This window comes from Phacochoerus africanus, chromosome 5, assembly GCF_016906955.1.
Source record: "Phacochoerus africanus isolate WHEZ1 chromosome 5, ROS_Pafr_v1, whole genome shotgun sequence".
Classification (NCBI taxonomy): Eukaryota; Metazoa; Chordata; class Mammalia; order Artiodactyla; family Suidae; genus Phacochoerus; species Phacochoerus africanus.
Window position 1 is genome coordinate 129,470,927 of NC_062548.1, and position 19,824 is coordinate 129,490,750.

Here is a 19,824-nt window from a genome sequence, read left to right on the forward strand (position 1 = left end):
TCCCCTCACTAGCCATCCACTCAACCCCCTGGCTGATACGTGGACCTGCTCTGTGACCTGCAGACCCCACACCCATCGCTGTTCCTTGCCAGTCAGGAAATATGTTTTCTCCACTGTTCTCTTATCGGTGAAGATTCGTTATGATACCTTATGACATGGTTTTTCTACCTGCCACTTGCCTGTGGGTTTCTTGTAGCTGGAGATGGAATCTCATCTCTGCTTCCCCTGTGGAAGCACAGTGCTTGGCACAGAGAAGATGCTCAGAGCACGTGTGCCATTGGCGTCAATGAATGAATGACTTCAATTTAACCAAATCTCTCTTCCAACATCTCCGGGCCCATTTCTTCATCAGCAAGATGGAGAGCACACTGCCCCGTGAGCCAAATGTAGCGAAGATTTTCTTTACACCCCCCCATCACACTTGCCTTCTGGAATTCTCCGCTGGACAGGTGCCCCACCTCCTGCCCAGACACCAATGGTTCCCACACTACCTGAAGCGCCTCTGTTCAAAGAAAAGACTGTAGCTAAACTATGGGCTCAGCATGTGAACTTATAATAATATCGAGGCCAAATGTCTCATCGGGTACAGGTCATGTGACTTGCCTAATGGCTCACGTGTCCAGGACCATCCAAGCTCGCAGAGAAAACTAATCACGTGGGTCTGGGAGCTGAAGGAGATTAGTGTCCTAAAGATTCCTGTTGGTGAAGATTCCGATTCTGCAACCAGAGAAAGGAAGCAAGATTCTTCCAGGCTACACTCAATTCCACACCCCACAGGAACATGGCTGAGAACAGGCTGTGAGGTTTTCCATTCATCCAAATACCCACTGGGGGAGTTGCCATAGTGGTGCAGTGGAAACGAATCTGACTAGGAACCAAGAGGTTGCAGGTTCAATCCCTGGCCTTGCTCAGTGGGTTAAGGATCTGGCGTTGCCATGAGCTGTGGTGTAGGTCACAGGTATAGCTCCAATTAGACCCCTAGCCTGGGAACCTCCATATGCCTCAGGTGCAGCCCTAAAAAAAAAAAAAAAAAATCCACTGGGGAGCAATTCAAGCCCAGCCACTTCCTAGCCCTGTGACCAAGGGTAGGTTATTTTATCCCCTCCCCCTTTTATTTGTCTTTTGTCTTTTTAGGGTCGCATCTCCGGCATATGGAGGTTCCCAGGCTAGGGGTCTAATCAGAGCTACAGCTGCCAGCCTACACCACAGCCACAACAACGTAGGATCTGAGCCACACCTGTGACCTACACCACAGCTCACAGCAATGCCAGATCCTTAACCCACTGAGCGAGGTCAGGGAGCGAACCCACAACCTCATGGTTCCTAGTCAGATTCATTTCCACTGCACCACAACAGGAACTCCCATTTTATCCCCTCGAGCCTCAGTTTTCTCATCTAGAATATGGTGACAATAATACCTATTTAAAGCATCACCTGGATGAACAGACTAGTTAAATATATTAAATAAAATAAAAGTACACATAATAACTAAATAAATAGAATACTTAGAAAGAGAAACTCATTCTTAATGAGGATATTATTTGCCTGCATAATAAGTACTCGATACATGAAATTAAATTTAGCATCTTTTTTTTTCTTTTTCTTTTTATGGCCGCACCTGAGGCATAGGGAAGTTCCCAGGCTACGGGCAGAGTTGGAGCTGCAACTACCCGCCTACACCACAGCCACAACACCACCGATCTCAGCCACCTCAGCAACCTATACCAAAACTTGTGGCCACACCAGATCTTTAACCCACTGAGCAAGACCCAGGATCAAACCCTCATCCTCATGGATACTGGCCAGGTTCTTAACCCACTGAGCTACAACGGGAACTCCCTAAACTTAGTCTCCTGAGACTTACCTTTTGTGTGGCTTTGGTCACAATCTTTATTTTCTGCACCCTGGGGTTTTCATCTGGAGCTTAGAAACAACTCCCACCCCGAATCCCTTGGTAAGTATGATGCAGTATCGTAAATGTGAAAGCAAGGAGCAGGCATGAGGCAAAACGCAATTTCCTACCACGGCTTCTCCGTTAGATAGGAGCTGGGGGCACAGGAGTCTGAAACCATGTGTCCATCCCTACAGCACCAGGAGCCAAGGAGCTGCCCGAATTTGCTTCTGGCCTTCGGCTTGAACCCCCAAGCAATTTTAAGAAGTGACCAACGTGTGACATTCGCCACACCCACTCTATTTGAGGTTCTGAGACGAGAGTTTCCTGGCTCTGTCCCAGGCCGGCTCTGTCCCAGGCCGGCTCTGTCCCAGGCCAGCTCTGGAAAGCAGACTTTTGTGAAGGACAAACCTGTGCCCAGGAGCTGCGGATGCCTCCCTCCCAGGGAAAAAGATCAGCCCTTTTTGGGCCGCAGGCACCCTTCCAGGGAGCGTGGGGCCCAGAGCTGCAGCTGGAGGCCAGCCGGGCCAGGGCACACTTGCCCCATTGTGTCAGGACCCGGTGGGAGAAAGAGAATCCACTCGGAGAGGCATGAAGCCACCGTCAGCCTCCCTCTCCAGGTGCTGCCCACAGGGAACCTTCCAGGGGCCTTTCGGGGACAGCAGGAGCTCTTCCTAATGTGTTCACGGCAGGGCATCGAGACCTTCCCACGGGTCTGCTTTCAGCTTTTGCTTCAATAAATTAGCAAATGGAGCGCAAGTAACGGTGATAATAGGCGATGCCTGGAAAGGCATGTACCCTGCCACCCACCTCAGTTCCATTTTCATTGTGTGAGGCCACTCTCTGGCCTAGCGTCACCCCAGATGTCATTGGTAACAGGTACATTTTGTCCTCTTTGTAGCTAAGAGCAGAGAATCACAGACCTTTTTGAGCTTGAAGGAAACTCAAAATTCGCCTAACCAGTGGTTCTCAGACCTGAGATTATTTGAGAGCCACCCCCTGCCAAAGGGCCCGGGGGAAGGGATTGCTGTGCCCCCAGCCCGGGGCGGGGGGGGGGCGCGGGGGGGAGGCAAGAACTTGCACTTCTAGTAAGTTCCCAGGTGGTGCTGATGCTGCCGACCCAGAGCCTGTACTTGGAGAACCAGCGGTCCAGCCCAACCCGTTAACTTGATGGTGGGGAAAGAGGAGCCCAGAGAGGGGAAGGTGGAAGCGGGGCAGTCTTAGCCCACCCACCCAGGGTCCTTGGAGCTCCTTCTCGCTGTGTGCTTACAGTGATACTTGTGTCTGGAGCATTCTCCTGGAACTAATAACACATTTGGGGAGGGACTGCCTGGCATCTGTCTAATGCGCTTTCAAGAAATGGCCCACAGGAGTCCCCTGGGGCCGGGGGCGCAGCGGAAACGAAACTGACTAGGAACTATGAAGTTGCAGGTTCAATCCCTGGCCTTGCTCAATGGGTTAAGGAACTGGCATTGCCGTGAGCTGTGGTGTAGGTCACAGGTGTGGCTCGGAGCTGGCATGGCTGTGGCTGTAGTGTAGGCTGGAAGCTGTAGCTCCAATTAGACCCCTAGCCTGGGAACCTCCAAATGCCGCGGATGTGGCCCTACAAAGCAAAAAAAAAAAAAAAAAATTAAAAAAAGAAAGAAAGAAGAAAGAATTGGTCCCCAAATTTCTCAGTGGAGAGAAGAGGGGGGCGATGAGGAGCACCCGTGGCTCAGTGGGCAGCAGGCAGGGAAGACGGGACGGATGACAAGATGCATTCCGGCCCCCACCCCACCCCACCCCAGCCTACCTGGCCCGTCCCGAGCCTTGGGAGAGATCCACTGCCTGCACCTCTTCCTCTGCTCGTCTGTCCTTCCATTCACTGCTGACCAGCGACCTGCCCAACAGCAGGTCAGAGCCGGTGAAGAGAGCCTCACCATCTCGGTGCGGAGAAACCCAGACTAGACCGGCGTAGGCGACACCCTTGGGTTGGAGTCCATGTGCATTACACACAGGGCCTTCATTCCTCTCACTTTGAGGGCGGTCCGGCGGGGAAGGTTATAGTTAGCAAGCCGAAGCACCCATCACCACGCCTGGCACGTGGTATGTACTCAATAAACTATAATCACAAGAGCAGTCACCCCTTCAACCTCTCCTAGTCCTAACCCTGGGCCAGATGGTGCCTCAGAAGATTTTTAGCTGGACTGAAGGCCGTACCACGCACAGGAAAACAGCAGAGACTTAGAGACGGGGTTCTCCGATCAGGTGAGAAAGCCCGAAAGTGCCTGCTGCGGCTGATCTGCAGATCTGCCAGGAGCTGGCCCATCTGGGGAGGACGAGGTACACAGAGTTAACCCCCTAACCCTTGTTGAGGGTTCGAGAGAGCCTTTGAAGTCAAGTCCATTCTCAACCTGCATCACCAGCCCGCTGCATTCCGAGGCCCAAGGACCAGGCTGGTCAGTCTGTCCCCCCAGCCGGCGGGGATGCGGGTGCTCCCGCCCAGGGTGAGCGGCTTGGAGGACTCGGGGTTAACACGTGGGCTGCAGCCACTGAACTTGGCAGACGAGACAGGGTTTTTCCTGAAGGAGCCAGAAACCACTTCCCTCACCTGGGAAGAGCTGGGGAAAAGGGAGAGCGGAGCTGGGCTGCAAACAAAAAAACCCATACGGAACCAGCTGGAACCAAGCTGGCAACGAACCTGCCCTCCCACAGACCCCGAGTCTCATTATATGCTGATTTGACTACATTAGCATATTAAATGACACACCCACCAGCAGGACCAAAGATTGGGGAGGATAAAAAGGGGGTGGCCCCCTCTCCCTAAGCCCCCCCCCAGATTAATGTGTATGCCTCCCCATCGTTTGCCTCCGCCTCCTCCTCTCCTCCTGTTCTTATTTTTCCCTTTTTTTTTTTCTTTTTTTTTCTTTTTTGGCCAAGCCGTCAGCACGCGGCAGAACTTCTCCGGGCCAGGGATGAACCCAGGCTTAACGCTTCACCGCTGGGCCAGCAGAAAACTCATCAACACCCTCAATTAAATCTCTCTCCCTACCACTGGACAAGAAATGGGTCTGCGAACTTCGGTTCCCCTTCTCCTTTCTTCGGCAGGTGAATAAAGCTCGTGTGGCATCCATTCCATCAGAGCTTCAGTTCCGGTTCATTCGTTGGTTACTCGCCCCCCCAAAGGGAGAAAGAACCCTTTCGGGCCAGGCAGAGAGTGGAGGCAGGACTAGGGCCCCAGCAGGGTCTGTATGATTTAAGTCGGTACCAGTTTAGCCTGAGGAAGATCCAACCTGTGGGAGAAAACAAGAGAACACAGGGAAATCATGGGATGGCCGGAGCGTGGTTTAGCAGTTCCATCTGGCTAGGAGGACAGCTGAATGTTGTCTTGGGATTTTTGTCTTTCCCTGACTTGAGTTATTATATAGGAACTACTCTTTGTTCAATCCGTACATATTAATTCATCAAATGGTAATAGCAATACTTCCAGCGCGCTTAGTAGGTGGCAGGAACTGCTCCAAAACCTTAACTTATTTATCCAGCCTGCACCACACCTTACAGATTATCATTCCCATTTTAAAGGTGAAGATGCTGAGGCATAAAGAGGATAAATAACTTGCCCAGAGGCACAGTTACCTCGCCCTGGCAGTGTGCCTCCTGGGCCATTGGCTTGAACCACTACTTAACATGCCCCGGGCTACCCTCCCAGGGTCTCAGTCAGCCCTGCAAACAAAGTTATAATGACTTGTGTACCTGTTCCTTTGTCTCTTCAACCCCCCACCCCCACCCCCGCCACAGGACTGAAGCTCCTCAGAGCCTGTGATTTGCTTATTGTGTGGTCACTGGCTGTGCATTAGCTTGGCACGTGTCTGGTGTCATAGGCCTTCCGCAAATGTTGGCCAAATGCAGGGACGAAGACGCTACGGGAGAGTAAATTTGCACCTCAGCTTGAAAAAAATACCATGTGAGGGGATCTAATATTGATTGAAAAAATAACCTGTGTCAGAAAATTTATATATATATATATATGTTATTATTTTTCATCTGCAAAACAACCCAGTGAAGAAACATAAGCCCTATTTTACAGATGCGGAACGGAGGGGTTAAATAACATGCCCAAAGCCATGATCCCACTTTTCCCCAGAGTCAGAAAAAAAAAATTGTGCAAATCTCTGAAATGGAAAAAAAAAAAAGCAAAACAGATTACCAGATGCTCTTTCTAGGGCATCTTTTCAAGATACCTGTAACTTCTGTGTGTTCTCTGTGCTATGTTCCAGCTCTGCAAACTGTAGAAAACTGACAGTAATGCAAATAATTCCTGTCCATGGAAATGCAAATGAATTTTGTCCTTGGAGATGCAACTGATTATTGCCCGTGGACACTGAGCTGTTTTGCATCTAGTTGCAAATTCATTTCCCCATTCCGGACTGTGTTTGTGTTTTCTCTGAATTTTCCATTGAACCTGTTTTTACATTGTACTGGTTTCCTCGTTAATTAATGAGTGAAATAAAATCCTTGGCATGTTTTCATTATATATTTCCATGAGAGTCTTGATTCTACCTTCATTTTAATTTCAGCACCAATTAGGATTCAAATCCATGTTTGTTGGTTCTTTCCAATTAATTACACCCACACAGGGACACACACACATTCGTGCATCAGTGCTGATCACGTGTTCTTTATTATTAAGCTCTCTGTCAAAGGCAAACTAAGGTTGACTAAAATGTAAAAGCAACACATATTTAAATAGGTCTTTTTAAAAATTGCATTCTTCCATGTTGTCTATTAAGGACTGAATTTGAAAGGTTTGGTTTGTGTAATAAGGCAGGTCATCCTCGGTGGGCGCAGGAATTCCTACTACAGTATGTACCCCGGTCTTTGTTCCCTGCATTCTTTTGTCTTGTGCTTGTCTACCTCCATCTCCACCAAATCCACCAGTGCATGAGCTGTGTATTTTCAGGTTTCTCCTACACTGTATTGTGGGCACACCAGCCCGTGGTCAGGGCAGAATAATTCAGGTTGGACTGAATCTAATTGAATTCAACTGGACCTGAGGTCAGCCTCCTACGTCTGCCTAGGAATTCTTACCTTCCCTCAAAGCCAAGTCCTGGAGGACCATCTTCTAGAGATGCGGTCCTGGGAAACCTGCTCCCGGAATCAGGTGTTCTCCCTATCACGTGACCAGGAGAGTCTTCAAGGCAGGAAAAACGGCCACTGCCATCAGCTGACCCTGCGCTAATGCCCAGTGCCCCTCCCCACCCACCCGCACACTGAATGAGATGCTGTGACCTTAACAGAACAAACTCTGGAGCCAGCTCCCAACTCAAGTCCTAGCCACATCATTCTATGCCTGTCTGAGTTTCAGCATTATCATCTGTGCTGGTTAATTTCATGCATCGACTTGGCTAGACTCTGCCTGGTCCAGATGTTTGGTCCAATCCCAGTCTGATGTTGCTGTGAAGGTGTTTTTTAGGTGTGATTAACATGCAAATCCATAGACTTGGTTGTTAAGCAGATGATCCTCCATAATGTGAGTGGTTCTCATCCAAGCAATTGAAGACCTTAGGAAGAAAAGACCGCGGTTCCCCGAGGGAGAGGAACTTGCACCTCCGGATGGCCTTTGAACTTGAGCTATAAATCACCTCTTCCCTGGGTCTCTAGGCTGCCAGCCTGCCCTGCATATTTCAGACTAGCAGTGCCCACAACTATGCGAACCAATGTCCCCCTCCCTCCTTCCTCCCTCCCTCTCTCTCTCTCTCTCTCTCTCTCTCTCTCTCTCTCTCTCTCTCTCTCTCTCTCTCTCTCTCGTGATCTTCCCACCCCCTCTCCTTCTCTGCCTCTCTCTCCCCAAATAAAAGAATATTAAATGGCAGTCCAGGGGTGAACTTGCAGAGCTGGGCTGTCGTGGAAGTTGTGGAACAATTTAAAAAATTTACTTTGGTAGATCCAGCAGGAGCCTGCCCTACTTGGCTAATGCCCTACAGATAAGAAGGTCCGGAGGAAATTAAAATGCATCACAGTGAGTCCTCTCCTCCCCGCTCTGTCTGACCACCTCACTTCCAATAGGTGGTGTCTGCATCTTTAGCCAAATAAAGAGAAAACTGAATCCCAGAGAGTGGCTATTTGTCTGAGATGAGGTGCTAAATCCATAATCCACCGGACATGTTGCACAACTGAAAAAAAGGATTTACCAAGATTTGATCTCTTCTGAAAACCATATTGTCTAATACAGCCCTGGAGAGACTGTCCATTATATTCCATGGAGACTGTCCAGATATTCCATGAAGACTGCTCTCAAGGAGTTCCCGTCATGGCTCAGGTGTTAACAAATCTGAGTAGTATCCATGAGGACCCAGGTTCAATCCCTGGCCTTGCTCAGCGGGTTAAGGATCCAGTGTTGCCATGAGCTGTGGCGTAGGTTGCAGACACGACTCGGATCTCGAGTTGCTGTGGCTGTGGCTGTGGCGTAGGCCAGTAACTACAGCTCCAATTCAACCCCTAGCCTGGGAACCTCCATATGCCGAGGGAGCGGCCCTAGAAAAGGCAAAAAGACAAAAAAAAAAATTAAAATTAAATAAAATCATTCTCTTTTCAAATTTCTCATTCTGGAGTTCCCGTAGTAGCACAGTGGGAACGAATCTGACTAGGAACCAAGAGGTTGCAGGTTTGATCCCTGGCCTCGCTCACTGGATTAAGGATCTGGTGTTGCCATGAGTGGTGATGCAGTTTGCAGATGCAGCTCGGATCTGGCATTGCTGTGGCTGTGGTATAGGCCAGTAGCTATAGCTCCAATTAGCCCCTTAGCCTGGGAACCTCCATATGCTGCGGTGTGGCCCTCAAAAGACAAGAGACAATACATACATACATAAAATTTTTTTAAAAATCTCATTCTGCTTGAGACTAAAGAGTTTCCTGGTGGAGGCAGACTTTTGAGGGTTGTCCCATAGCAGCTGCTTCCCCAGGTCCCTCCAATGGAAAGGATGTGATTGTTTTAACACCTGCCGAGGGGCAGAAATCCAATAAGCCACGTCTCTCCTTTGCCCCTTTTCTCAAAGGTCCGTGAAGAGCCACAGGATTATCTCCGTCCCGCCCCTGGCCCCCAGCAACGTCAGAAAACCCTAGCAAATTCCACGCCTTGTGACAATTTGCACGGCCAGACCAGTTCACTGCAGGGTTCAGAACTCCACCAAACACCACAACAGGTTTCAGACAGCTCTGTGAGAGGAAAATACATGAAAATTGTCAATATGCTTGGTGTCAGCCTCAGCAGAATCCCGGTGAGTCTGGCCAGTGGTTTGACGTGCTTTTTTGTTTGTTTGTTTGTTTGCTTTTTTCCTATAAACACAAATTCGGCAGGAGGAGATTCATAGGGAAAGTGCATATAGACTCCACAGACTGGTCTTCGGAAAGTGACAATCGAGACACTGCCGTCTTCCTGAAAACCTGAGAAAATTAAAGTCTCTGCACTTATTAGAGGCACCTTTCTGCCTCTTAAATCCTCTTCCTTTCTGCTTCCCCAGATGTTCCTGGCACCCCCAGTGCTGAACAGAGTATAGGATCTGTCTCCACGCCTTCCTTTTCCTCCGGTATCAAAATACACACATTTATTTTTAGCTTTTAGTATCTTGATAATTCTGTTTTGTGGTGGTGGTTGTTGTTTTCTCTCTGCGATACTCGAAAAGACGGAATACCCCTCTTAAAACCCCCCTCCCCCCACCCCCATCCTTGACACAAAGGTCTTTATCCTCTTATACCTAAAACCGCCCATCACGCTGCTGTGGTTGAACCCTCAGTCTGGGTCGCTCAGATCTACACTTAGGAGTTTCCCTTGTGGCTCAGCGGTAATGAACCTGACTAGCATTGCCACAATACCAGATCCTTAACCTACAGAGCGAGGTCAAGGATCAAACCTGAGGCTGCAGGTTTAATCCTTGACCTCACTCCATAGGTTAAGGATCTGGCGTTGCCACGAGCTGTGGTGACGTAGTTGAGGATGCAGCTCGGGTCTGGTGTTGCTTATAGCTGTGTGTGGCTGTGATGCAGGCCAGCAGCTGCAGCTCCCATTCAACCCCTAGCCTGGGAACTTCAGGTGCAGCCCTAAAAAGGAAAGGAAAAAAACCCATTAGGCCATCATGCTTCTCTCCAATCCCAATCTCTTCCTCTCATCTGTTATCTCATTTCATGGAGCAGGAAGGTAACACTAGCTGCTGTCACAAATACACCTCCGAATCTCAGAGGTCATCACCATGGAAACTTATTTCTCACTCTGCGAAATTCATGTTAGTATTTGGCAGGCTGCCTGCCACACGGTGATTCATGGATCCAGGTTCCTTCTCTCTTGTGGCTCTGCCCTAGAGACCTCTGCTTCCAGTGATGGATAGAAACAGGACTGGAAAAGCACACCTGGCTTTTAACCACATCGGTCCAGGGGTGGTCCAGTCACTGCTGCTCGTAGTTCCTTTGCCGACCTCACCTAGATGTGGGGCTGGGGGCTGGGGAACTGAGTCCCTGGGAGGGAGCTGCTTTTCAGCAGCAATTCTCCCAGACAGCAGGACTCTTTAGAGGACAGCCAGCCACCTCTGCCACACCTCCTGGGGTCTCCGCATCCCCTGCCCCTGCCCCGTTTTCAGAGGAAGCCCCAACCAGTGAGCATTTCCAGCAGGATATCGCACAGCAGGAGTTCAGCAGCTGAACCAGAGTGTCAATCCTTTGCTGTTGGAATGCATCTGTGGCAAACAATGAACAGAAGACGGGAGAGGATTACCACCCACTCAGGGCCAGGCCCCAGGCTCCGTTTCCTCAGCTCACAGCTGCAGGTGTCACGGAGCCTGGCAAGTCCCCTGGTGCAGCCCAGAGATGCTGTCTTGGGCAGAAGCCTCGGTCCTATTGGCTCCACAACACCCCCCACCCCCGTGCCCTTACCCGCTCCATGGTGCCCCCAAAAAGCTGAATTGGGCCCTTGCAGATATTTTCCGAATTGCAAGGTCAAGTTCAGGGAGGATCCGGTTTGCATCTGTTTCTGGTCAAAGCAGGAAGTGCTTTTACCTCATTTTTCAAAATGCGTTCACCTTTTACAAAGCAAAGGCCCTGTGGCACACACGATGATTCAACCCTGAGTCATTTCTGGAAGATGCTTCAAGTCTTTCCCACAGCCTGGTCCCTGCTCGATGTCCCCTCGTCTCCATCGGCTCCGCTGGGACAGGTGTTGGTGCCTCTCTTGTGTGGAGAGTCCCGAGGCCACGGGCACACGGTGGGGTTGCTCTGATCTTTGCCCACTTCGCCTCCCTCGCCCCAAGGGGCCACCCATACGGCTGCCTTCTTCTGTGGGCGCAGAGGGACCGAGTCTGCTCAGGTTGGAGATCTCTCTGGCTTTGGCAACCTGAGTTCCTGCTCTGCCTTTTACTCATCAGAGGCCCTTCAACAAATCAGTTTCTTTGAATGTCTATTTTCTCCTCAATAAAATGAGGTCATAAAGGTAAAAAAACGATCTGAAACAGCAACGATTAAAAAAAAAAAAGAGCTGTGCCATGTTCAAAGCACAGACAAGTCCGTTATCTTCTGCCGTTACTGCTTCATGGCAAGCACGTGGAGCCACCGGGGAAAACAACGCTCTCCCCTTCACAGAGGAAGAAACGCATGTGGTCCTGGTGGCCCCAAGGAGAGACTGAAAAGCAGGACAGTCCACATGGTTTCAAATGCCCTTTCTGGGCACAAACGAGGTGCCAGGCATCGCGATAGTTGGTTTGGAAAAGAAGCCTGAGAGCATGTCCTGATGCAGGGCACAGAGTTGAACCTGTTGCTGGCCCAGCTCAGTCTTGCTCAGCAAGTTGGGATGGATCGAATGACTGGCCGGCGACAGCCAAGCCATCCTGAGCTTCGCGTGAGCCATGGCAGAGGGTATGGGAAAGTGAGGTGTACACCGGGCCTTAGGGATGTCAGAGACCCTCCGAGGGGTGAGGAGGGCAAGCCAGGGAGCCAAGGAAGGGGCCAGGATGCCACAACTGGAACAAGATGCTCAGAGATGCATTCCTGGGAATGCGGTCTGTCAGCACACGGGTGGAGCGATGGCCTCAGACAATTTGCTTCTATAGATGTGTTGTCAATGAAAATAATCAATAAGCAATCTATAGAAAGAATCCAAAAGAGTCGTATCTGAACCAGACTGAGAACTACAGCCCAGAAGCCCGCTTCCGTACGATTCTAAGAAACTGCTCTGGGGCAGCGTGGTTTTCAACATTAAACAAGTTGGGGATGCAGCTCTTCAAGTTTCAAAACAAAACCAAAAACCAAAAAACCAGATCCGAATGTACACAGTGAGTCAGCATGGCCTCGGCACCTGGGAAGGGAGGATTATCAACCTAGGTGTACCGGCGTTGGTGTCCCAGGAAGGGACGTATTTAATCTTTTATTTGTTTGTTTGTCTATTTAATTTTATGGCCACACCCACAGCATATGGAAGTTTTCCAGCCAGGGATTGAACCCAAGCCTCAGCGGCAGCAACACTAAATCCTTAACCCACTGCACGGGGCCAGGAACCGAACCCACGCCTCGGCAACAACCCGAGCCGCTGCAGTAGGGTTCTTAACCCACTGTGCCACAGTGGGAACTCCTAATCTTTATTCTTAAAATGGCCATTCTTTCCTTCTGGTCATTATGCCCTTTTTTTTCATAATTAAAGCAAATGTAGCACATATGTTTGATAGGCCACAAACAGGCTGTTCTAGGGAGCATAAAATTCAAGTCGTGTGTAAGCCAGAATAACTTCCCCAGAACGCAGTATGGAAACACTTCTTTTATCAATACAAACAGGCCTGTCAACTATACACAAGCAAACTGCTTCCAAAAAGCCATGCTTTATTCACAAGCATGGATGAGCTCCTCCCACGGTCAGGCAGGACCCGCTCAGTTTTCATGTTTGCCCTTTTCATAGGCTCACGTTTTCATACATTGGACATTGACAGCCCTAAATTATGCCTGGCATCTGAATTTCAGTCTTTGTACATTAGCTGATGATTTTACATCGCTGTAAAATGATGCTCACGGCAAAGTCCTGCTGCTGCTGCTGCTGCTGCTGCTGCTGCTGCTGCTGGCAGAGGAAGCCAGGCTGCCTCGGAGGGCCAAGTCAATGCCATTGTCCTCCCCACCCCCACCCTGCCCCCCAGAGGATGTCAGTGGTATTGCAGGAACCCAGGTCTGGCGCCCTCTCGTTCACCGGGTGTTGAAGGGGTGAGGAGCTGGGAGCCCAGTGAGAGAGATGTCACCCAAGCTCCCATTCACCTCCAGAGGTCAAGGTTATTGAATTATTATTATTATTATTATTATTATTATTTGTCTTTTGTCTTTTTAGGACCGCACATGCGGCACATGGAGGTTCCCAGGCTAGGGGTCTAATTGGAGCTACAGCTGCCAGCCTACACTATAGCCACAGCAATGCAGGATCTGAGCCGCATCTGCGACCTACACCACAGCTCACAGCAAAGCCGGATCCTTAACCCACTGAGCGAGGTCAGGGTTGGAACCCACAACCTTATGGTTCCTAGTCAGATTCGTTTCCACTGCGCCACGATGGGAACTCCTTCAGAGATCAAGGTGAGATTCCTCCCCCATCTTTTCTCCAGGTGCCCTGTGAATTGGAACAGACCCCGAAGATCTGGGGGCTGCTCAGCTTCCCTGCCCCAATGCCTGCAACAGGGAGTCTTCCTAGGAAGCGATAGGGATGGAGTAGGATGGTTACATGGGTAGTTGTAGAAGCCCCAGTAGGAGGGGTTCCCATCGTGGCTCAGGGGAAACGAACCTGACTAGCATCCATGAGGACAGGGGTTCGATCCCTGGCCTTGCTCAGCAGGTTCAGGATCAGCATCATGGCCCTGAGCTGTGGTGTAGGTCGCAGATCCGCTGCCTGGGATCCCGTGTTGCTGTGGCTGTGGCGTAGCTCCAATTCGACCCCCTAGCCTGGGAACTACTAGGTGTGGCCCTAAAAAAAAAAAAAAGTCCCCTTAGGGGACCATGGATAGAGAAGGAAACCTAGGGAACTTTGGGAGACCACTGTAAGTTAATAATCCCTCGAGAATCAATCACTTAATTCATCAGAACTTCGGGGGACAAAGTGGGGTTGCTTAACTACAAAACCATAAGTAAGAGCACGGGATATGTCTCGGGGCATTAAGTGAAAGATAAAATGGGGCCTGCGTTCCAGTTCAGCAAGATAATGACCCTTAGGACAAGGACAGGAATGTAAGGGAGAGATGACCTTCCAAAGTAGGAAACCTCCCTCATCATACAGAAACCTGAGGCGGTTCAACATATCTTAGCACATGTTACCACCCCTCTGCTGATCTAAATAAGCATCAGTACAGCCCTAGTTTGACCCCATAGGGTCAAATACTCTCTTACCCAATACGAAGGAGGAACTAGTAATGTAAGCCTGACATCTGCTTGAAGTATGAGAAAGGCGGTCTTTTCCCCTCTTCCCACATTCCCTGGATTATAAAAATGTAGTTCACCTAATCCTCGAGGTGGAGCCTTCTTGTCTGCCTGCATTTATATCCCTCACAAGCATCCTGTCTTCATAAATCTATTTCTTGCCTATCACTTTGTCTCTTGCTGAATTCCTTCTGTGCTGAGACGCAAAGAACCTGAGCCTCAGCAAGTCCAGACACCAGGAGAGTGATTCTAGTGGAAAAAAACCATGGGTTCAAGTCCCAATCTGGTTTAGGCTGAGTCAGAGGAGTTTCCCTTTCAAAACTATCCTTAGAAGTTTCAAAATAGCTTTGGCTTCCTAGAAACAGAATTGCCCACTCGCCTCCCTTAAAGCATTTAGCCTATCAGACAAACCCTTCACGAGTTGTGAGAATGGCAGGAGGGGGCTGGGGAAGGGGTGAAGCTGTTCCCTCTGGCAGGTGTGATGGCCAGGTCTCTGCCACAGGATGGGGTGCAGGTTCTCTGCCTTTCCCAGGGGCTCAGGCACCTTGTTAAGACTGAAACCAGAGTTCCTGATGAGTTAATGACCCAACCTGTCCCTGAGGTTTTGCTGGTTCAATCCCTCGCTCGGCGCAGTGGGTTAAGGATCCGACATTGCCACAGCTGTGACATAGGTCGAAGGTACTGTTAGGCGACTTTTGACGGAAACTGTCCACCCTTGTCCAGGCATGAAAATGATCAACGGTAGGAGTTACCTCACAACAGGAGATGCCAATAAGGAATACAGAACTAACACACCACCTCCTGCGGAAGGAGTCTGGGCGGAGATGACCCAACTCCCAGAATCCTTGGCGCTAGACTCCATCTCCACCGAGAGCCACACGAGCCACCGAATCAGACCCTGAGTCAGCTCAGGTATGAGCGGAGGAAGACAATGGCCAGAGACCGCGCGGAAATTAACCCGATTAGCTTAAACCCTGAGACTGCCAGCCACGTGGCAGAGCAGTTCCCCTGCATTCCCCCCACCCCCACCCGGGCGCCCCTTCCCGGTAAAGTCTTTTGCTCTGTCACACACGTGTCTCCTCAGATGAGAGCCCACACTCCGGCCCTGGAAGGGGTCCCCCTTCCAGCAACAAAAAGCTCGGATTTGATCCCTGGCGCAGGAACTTCCCTATTCCTCAGGGGTGGCCAAAAAAGCAAAACAAAACGAAAAGCTGAAACCCAGCAGGACTACTTGGGGCCTGGAATGCAGAAACAAAGGAGGAACAATCAAGAAGTGGCAGTGCGGCGATTAGAGGGGGAGGTAGTGAACAACATCTTTTGAGCTCCGGGGCAGGAACTCGGCCCCCTCCCAGGTGCAGGATGGCGACTTCCGGCCGAGCGCGGGATTCCTGGTGCACCGCCCTGTGACGTCACCGCCAACCAATCAGAAGAAAGTCACACCGCCTGCAGCCAGCACTCAAATTTTGCCGGCAAAACATCGTGGGGGACTTCGGGGTTTTTGAGCACGAGTCACCTGGTCTGTTTTGGTTTGTTTGGCCTCACTGTGCATTGGGCACATGAACTTTTTGTTAACAAGAGGACTCAGGAGGCCTCCGCCTTCACAGAGCCAGAGGCAGGAGGAAGCTTTTAGTTTGGGGCATGAAAAGAGATATTTGTAACCTCAGTCAACTTCCGTAATTTCTGTCACTTTGGGGAACAAGGCTGACCCACAAGTGCCTTTTCGATTCAGCTGCGCTCCAGAATCCTGAGCAGGGAAGGGGGATGGGGATCCCAGACCCGTCCCCCACGTGTGCGGGTGCCTGAAGTACCAAGTGACGTCACACGATGTCCAAACCAAAACGTGATGGCACTTCCAACAGAATCTAGGACAGTGGAGTCTCAGGACCCTTGGCTAAACACATAAGTCCGCATTGTCACACTCATCCCATCAGACAAGAGGGCACCTTACCCTGTTGGAAGAATCTGCAACAGCCCTTTAGCAGTCCGTGGAGATGGAAATGGGTAATAAGAACTTCCTCATTTCTGTATTTTGTAGAAATCAGTGGTCTAAATGGTGATCCACCTTGTTTGAAACCCAAAAGAATCAAGCTGACAAAAGAAACAAAACACAGATACCTCTATTATAAACCCCAATCCAGCATTGTCTCAATAGCTTTAAACAGCAACGTTTTTCACCACATTCATGTTAATTTGAATTTCATTGGTGCTATAGTTTTATGTGCACTTAATTTTAAATGCATTTTGGTTTTATTATCATATAAAGGCTATTGCTTTGTAATGATGCTTTTTTTTTTTTTGGTTTTTTTTAAGGCTGCACCTGCAGCATAGGGAAGTTCCCAGGCTAGGGGTTGAATCGGAGCTGTAGCCACAGGTCTACACCACAGCCACAGCAACACCAGATCCCCGACCCACTGAATGAGGCCAGGGATGGACCCCTCATCCTCAGGAAGACTAGTTGGGTTCGTTACCGGTGAGCCACGATGGGAACTCCTATTGATGAGTATTTAAATAAAAGTAGGTGAAAATCATTTAGTTCAGCATCGCACCAAAGGAGATCACTGCAATATTTGGAGAAAAAAATGCTGGGAAGCATATGTCCACTTACGCCTCTCTCTAATCCTAAGAAATTCACCTATTCAGACACCATCACTTGATTTCTGTGGAAAGTCCCAATGAAAACAGTTTTACTGTGTAAGAAATTATCTCTGTTATCATCCTGTGTACGCCACATGAAGACAAGAACACGAACTTTTGTCCAGAACTAAACCTCCTTGAATAAATCAAAGGTTGACTACTTCACTCAATCAACAGGCTCTGTTTATTTTTAGGATATCCTCGAATTCTGAATCAAGAAGACAAAGGAATAAAAGCAAACCTATCAGACTGCTCTGAAAAGAAAAATATAAAGTTCCCAAATGAATGTGTTACTTGCAAATATAAACCATTTCTTCTTAGCTTGGCTCTGTCATCCATCTCGGAAAAGGATGTTTTTACAATCAGAGCAGAAATATGACTGGCGCTCCTACATTTACATTTCTTTGTTGCAAAATGAATGTAACTTGTTCGGATTCCAGCCCCGGAGAAAGCAGCCCAACTGGTGGTTACTTTCCAAAGTGAAACTGAAAACCACAACCTCCGGTGCACAAAAGGCAGAATGAGTCACCGGAAGAGGCCGCTTGCTTGCAAAACTCATTAAAAGCAATGCAGGCTGAATGGACTTCCTGCACCCGTGAAAAGGTCCCTGGCATCAGGACAGCACCTCAAGGCTCCCACAACTAAGGGAGGAAGGGAGCCATCAGAAATCTGGGCACAGCCCCGGTATGCCCTTACACACGCCTGGTTGCCTGGTCCCAGGCGGAATCCCCTCCCAGCCAGGACCAGCGGATCCTGAGATGCTCAGGAAGGTGGCCCAGCTGGCAGTGGTGTGTCAAAAGCTCAGGGCCCTGTGACTCCGTCGAACCACTGCATTGGGCTTCCAGGGCCGCCCCGCTCCTGCAGCAGCTCCTTCTGTCGCCCTGACTCGGCCGGGTTAAAGTGTCAGCTGCTGCATCCAGAAGCAGTCCTTTGGGAACAGGACCCGGGCCTCAGGTGTGTCCTCTGGAGCTTGGGTGTGCATCTGCATCCGGGGGCGGGGGGATGTATTAGCACACGATCTGGACCCCACACCCAGTCTGATTCAGCAGGTCCAGTGTCCAGCCTAGGAGCTTACCCTGATCACCAGTTCTCTGATGCGGGAGCTTCAAGCCTCAGGACACACTTTGAGAACCACGGTTCTAAACGCTTCTTAGATCTGAGCACAAATATGCACACACTTCTCTCTCCTCCGAGCTGATTAGTCCTGTTTGACCTTGAACCCCGTCGACTGCATTGGTACCCAAATCATCCCTGTAAGCTACCCCTTTCTTTCCCCATGAGCCCCCCAACACACCTGGCTGGTCTCCAAAGCCAGCACTACAGGGAGGGGCCTCTGTCAAGCCAGGACTACGTTTTCTAAGGCTGGGCTGCCAAATCGAACCGGATTGCGCCCCCAGGTGGCCATCTGGCGCTCACAGACCTCCAGGGCCCACGTCTGTCTGCTCGAGAGTCCTGGTGGCCTTTGACAACTGCAGTGACCCTCATCAGCTGCCACCCCCTTCCACTGCGGCAGGAGCTGACAAAGGGGGGTCAGAAACAGGAAGGAGAGCCGAGTGCCGTCTTGAACCACCTCGTCTTGTTGAGGGCCGAGACTGGATGCTCTCACACCATCCCCAGCCCCATAGAAAGGGTTTTGTGCAGAAGTTCAAAGGGAGGCAGATAAGGGAGAAGTGATGGGTGACGTGATGAAGTCCCTGGAACACTGGTTAGGACAAGACTCCTGCTGGAACAAGGAGATCAGATTCCAGCATCTAGTTTTTCTTTTTTTCTTTTTTCGTTTTATGGCTGCACCTGTAGCATATGGAATTTCCCAGACCGGGGTTCAAATTGGAGCTGCAGCTGCCGGCCTATGCCACAGCCACAGCAATGCAAGATCCGAGCCTCATCTGTGTTCTAAGGTGCCACTCACGGCAACGCAGGATCCTTAACCCACCCAGCGAGGCCAGGGATCAAACCTGCACCCTCACGGATACTAGTTGGATTCTTAACCTGCTGAGCCACAACGGGAACTCCTATTTTTTATTTTTTATTTTAGGGCCACCCCTGCAGCATATGGACATTCCCAGGCCAGGGTTCAAATCGGAGCTGCAGCTGCCCGCCTACACCACAGCTCACGGCAATACGAAATCCTTAATCCACTGAATGAGGCCAGGGATCAAACCAACATCCTCATGGGTACTCGTCAGGTTCATTACTGCTGAGCCATGATGTGAACTCCAATTTTTTAATTTTTAAAAATGAGGCCTGTGTAACTTTCCTCTGTGCCTGCTCTCCTGTCGCAGGACTGTAACTTTTATTCGAAGAAAGGTCACATTGAGGCTCGAAGCCAGTGGTCACTGACTCGTCAACGTTCCTTGACTTCTGATGAAAGCGCTGGGGAGTCTGGCAGGGTGTGTCCGGGTTTGGAAACCAAGGTAGGAAGTGTTTTAAAGATTCAGGTGTTAACAGCGGAGACATTGGGGAAATTCAAGCTACAGAGCTGGTTTCCCCTGCACGTGTGTGTGCAAACAGCGTAGCCTAGTGGTTCCGGGGAGGGAAAGCGGTGATGGGCAAGCAGGTAAGACCGCAGCTTATCCTAATTTTCATTTTACAGGTAAAACCACCTACAATTTGAAACCAGGGTTGGAATAAATGTGTGATGTTCAGTTAGCAGGGAGCTTGTTTTTAAGCTACACAGGCAAGAATTCTACAGACGCCCAGAGATGAACTGTTTGGATCTGGGCTTTCCAAGGAGCTCAGCCTGGTACCCTGTGTAGCCCTCTTTTAAGCATTTAGCAGCCAATATGCTTACATTTATTCCCCAAACGCTCAGGCTGATGCAGGAAAATCAATAGGGTGTTCCAGGCATGTCGACCAGGCACAAAATCGATAGGAATTATGATGGTGTTCACGTTATC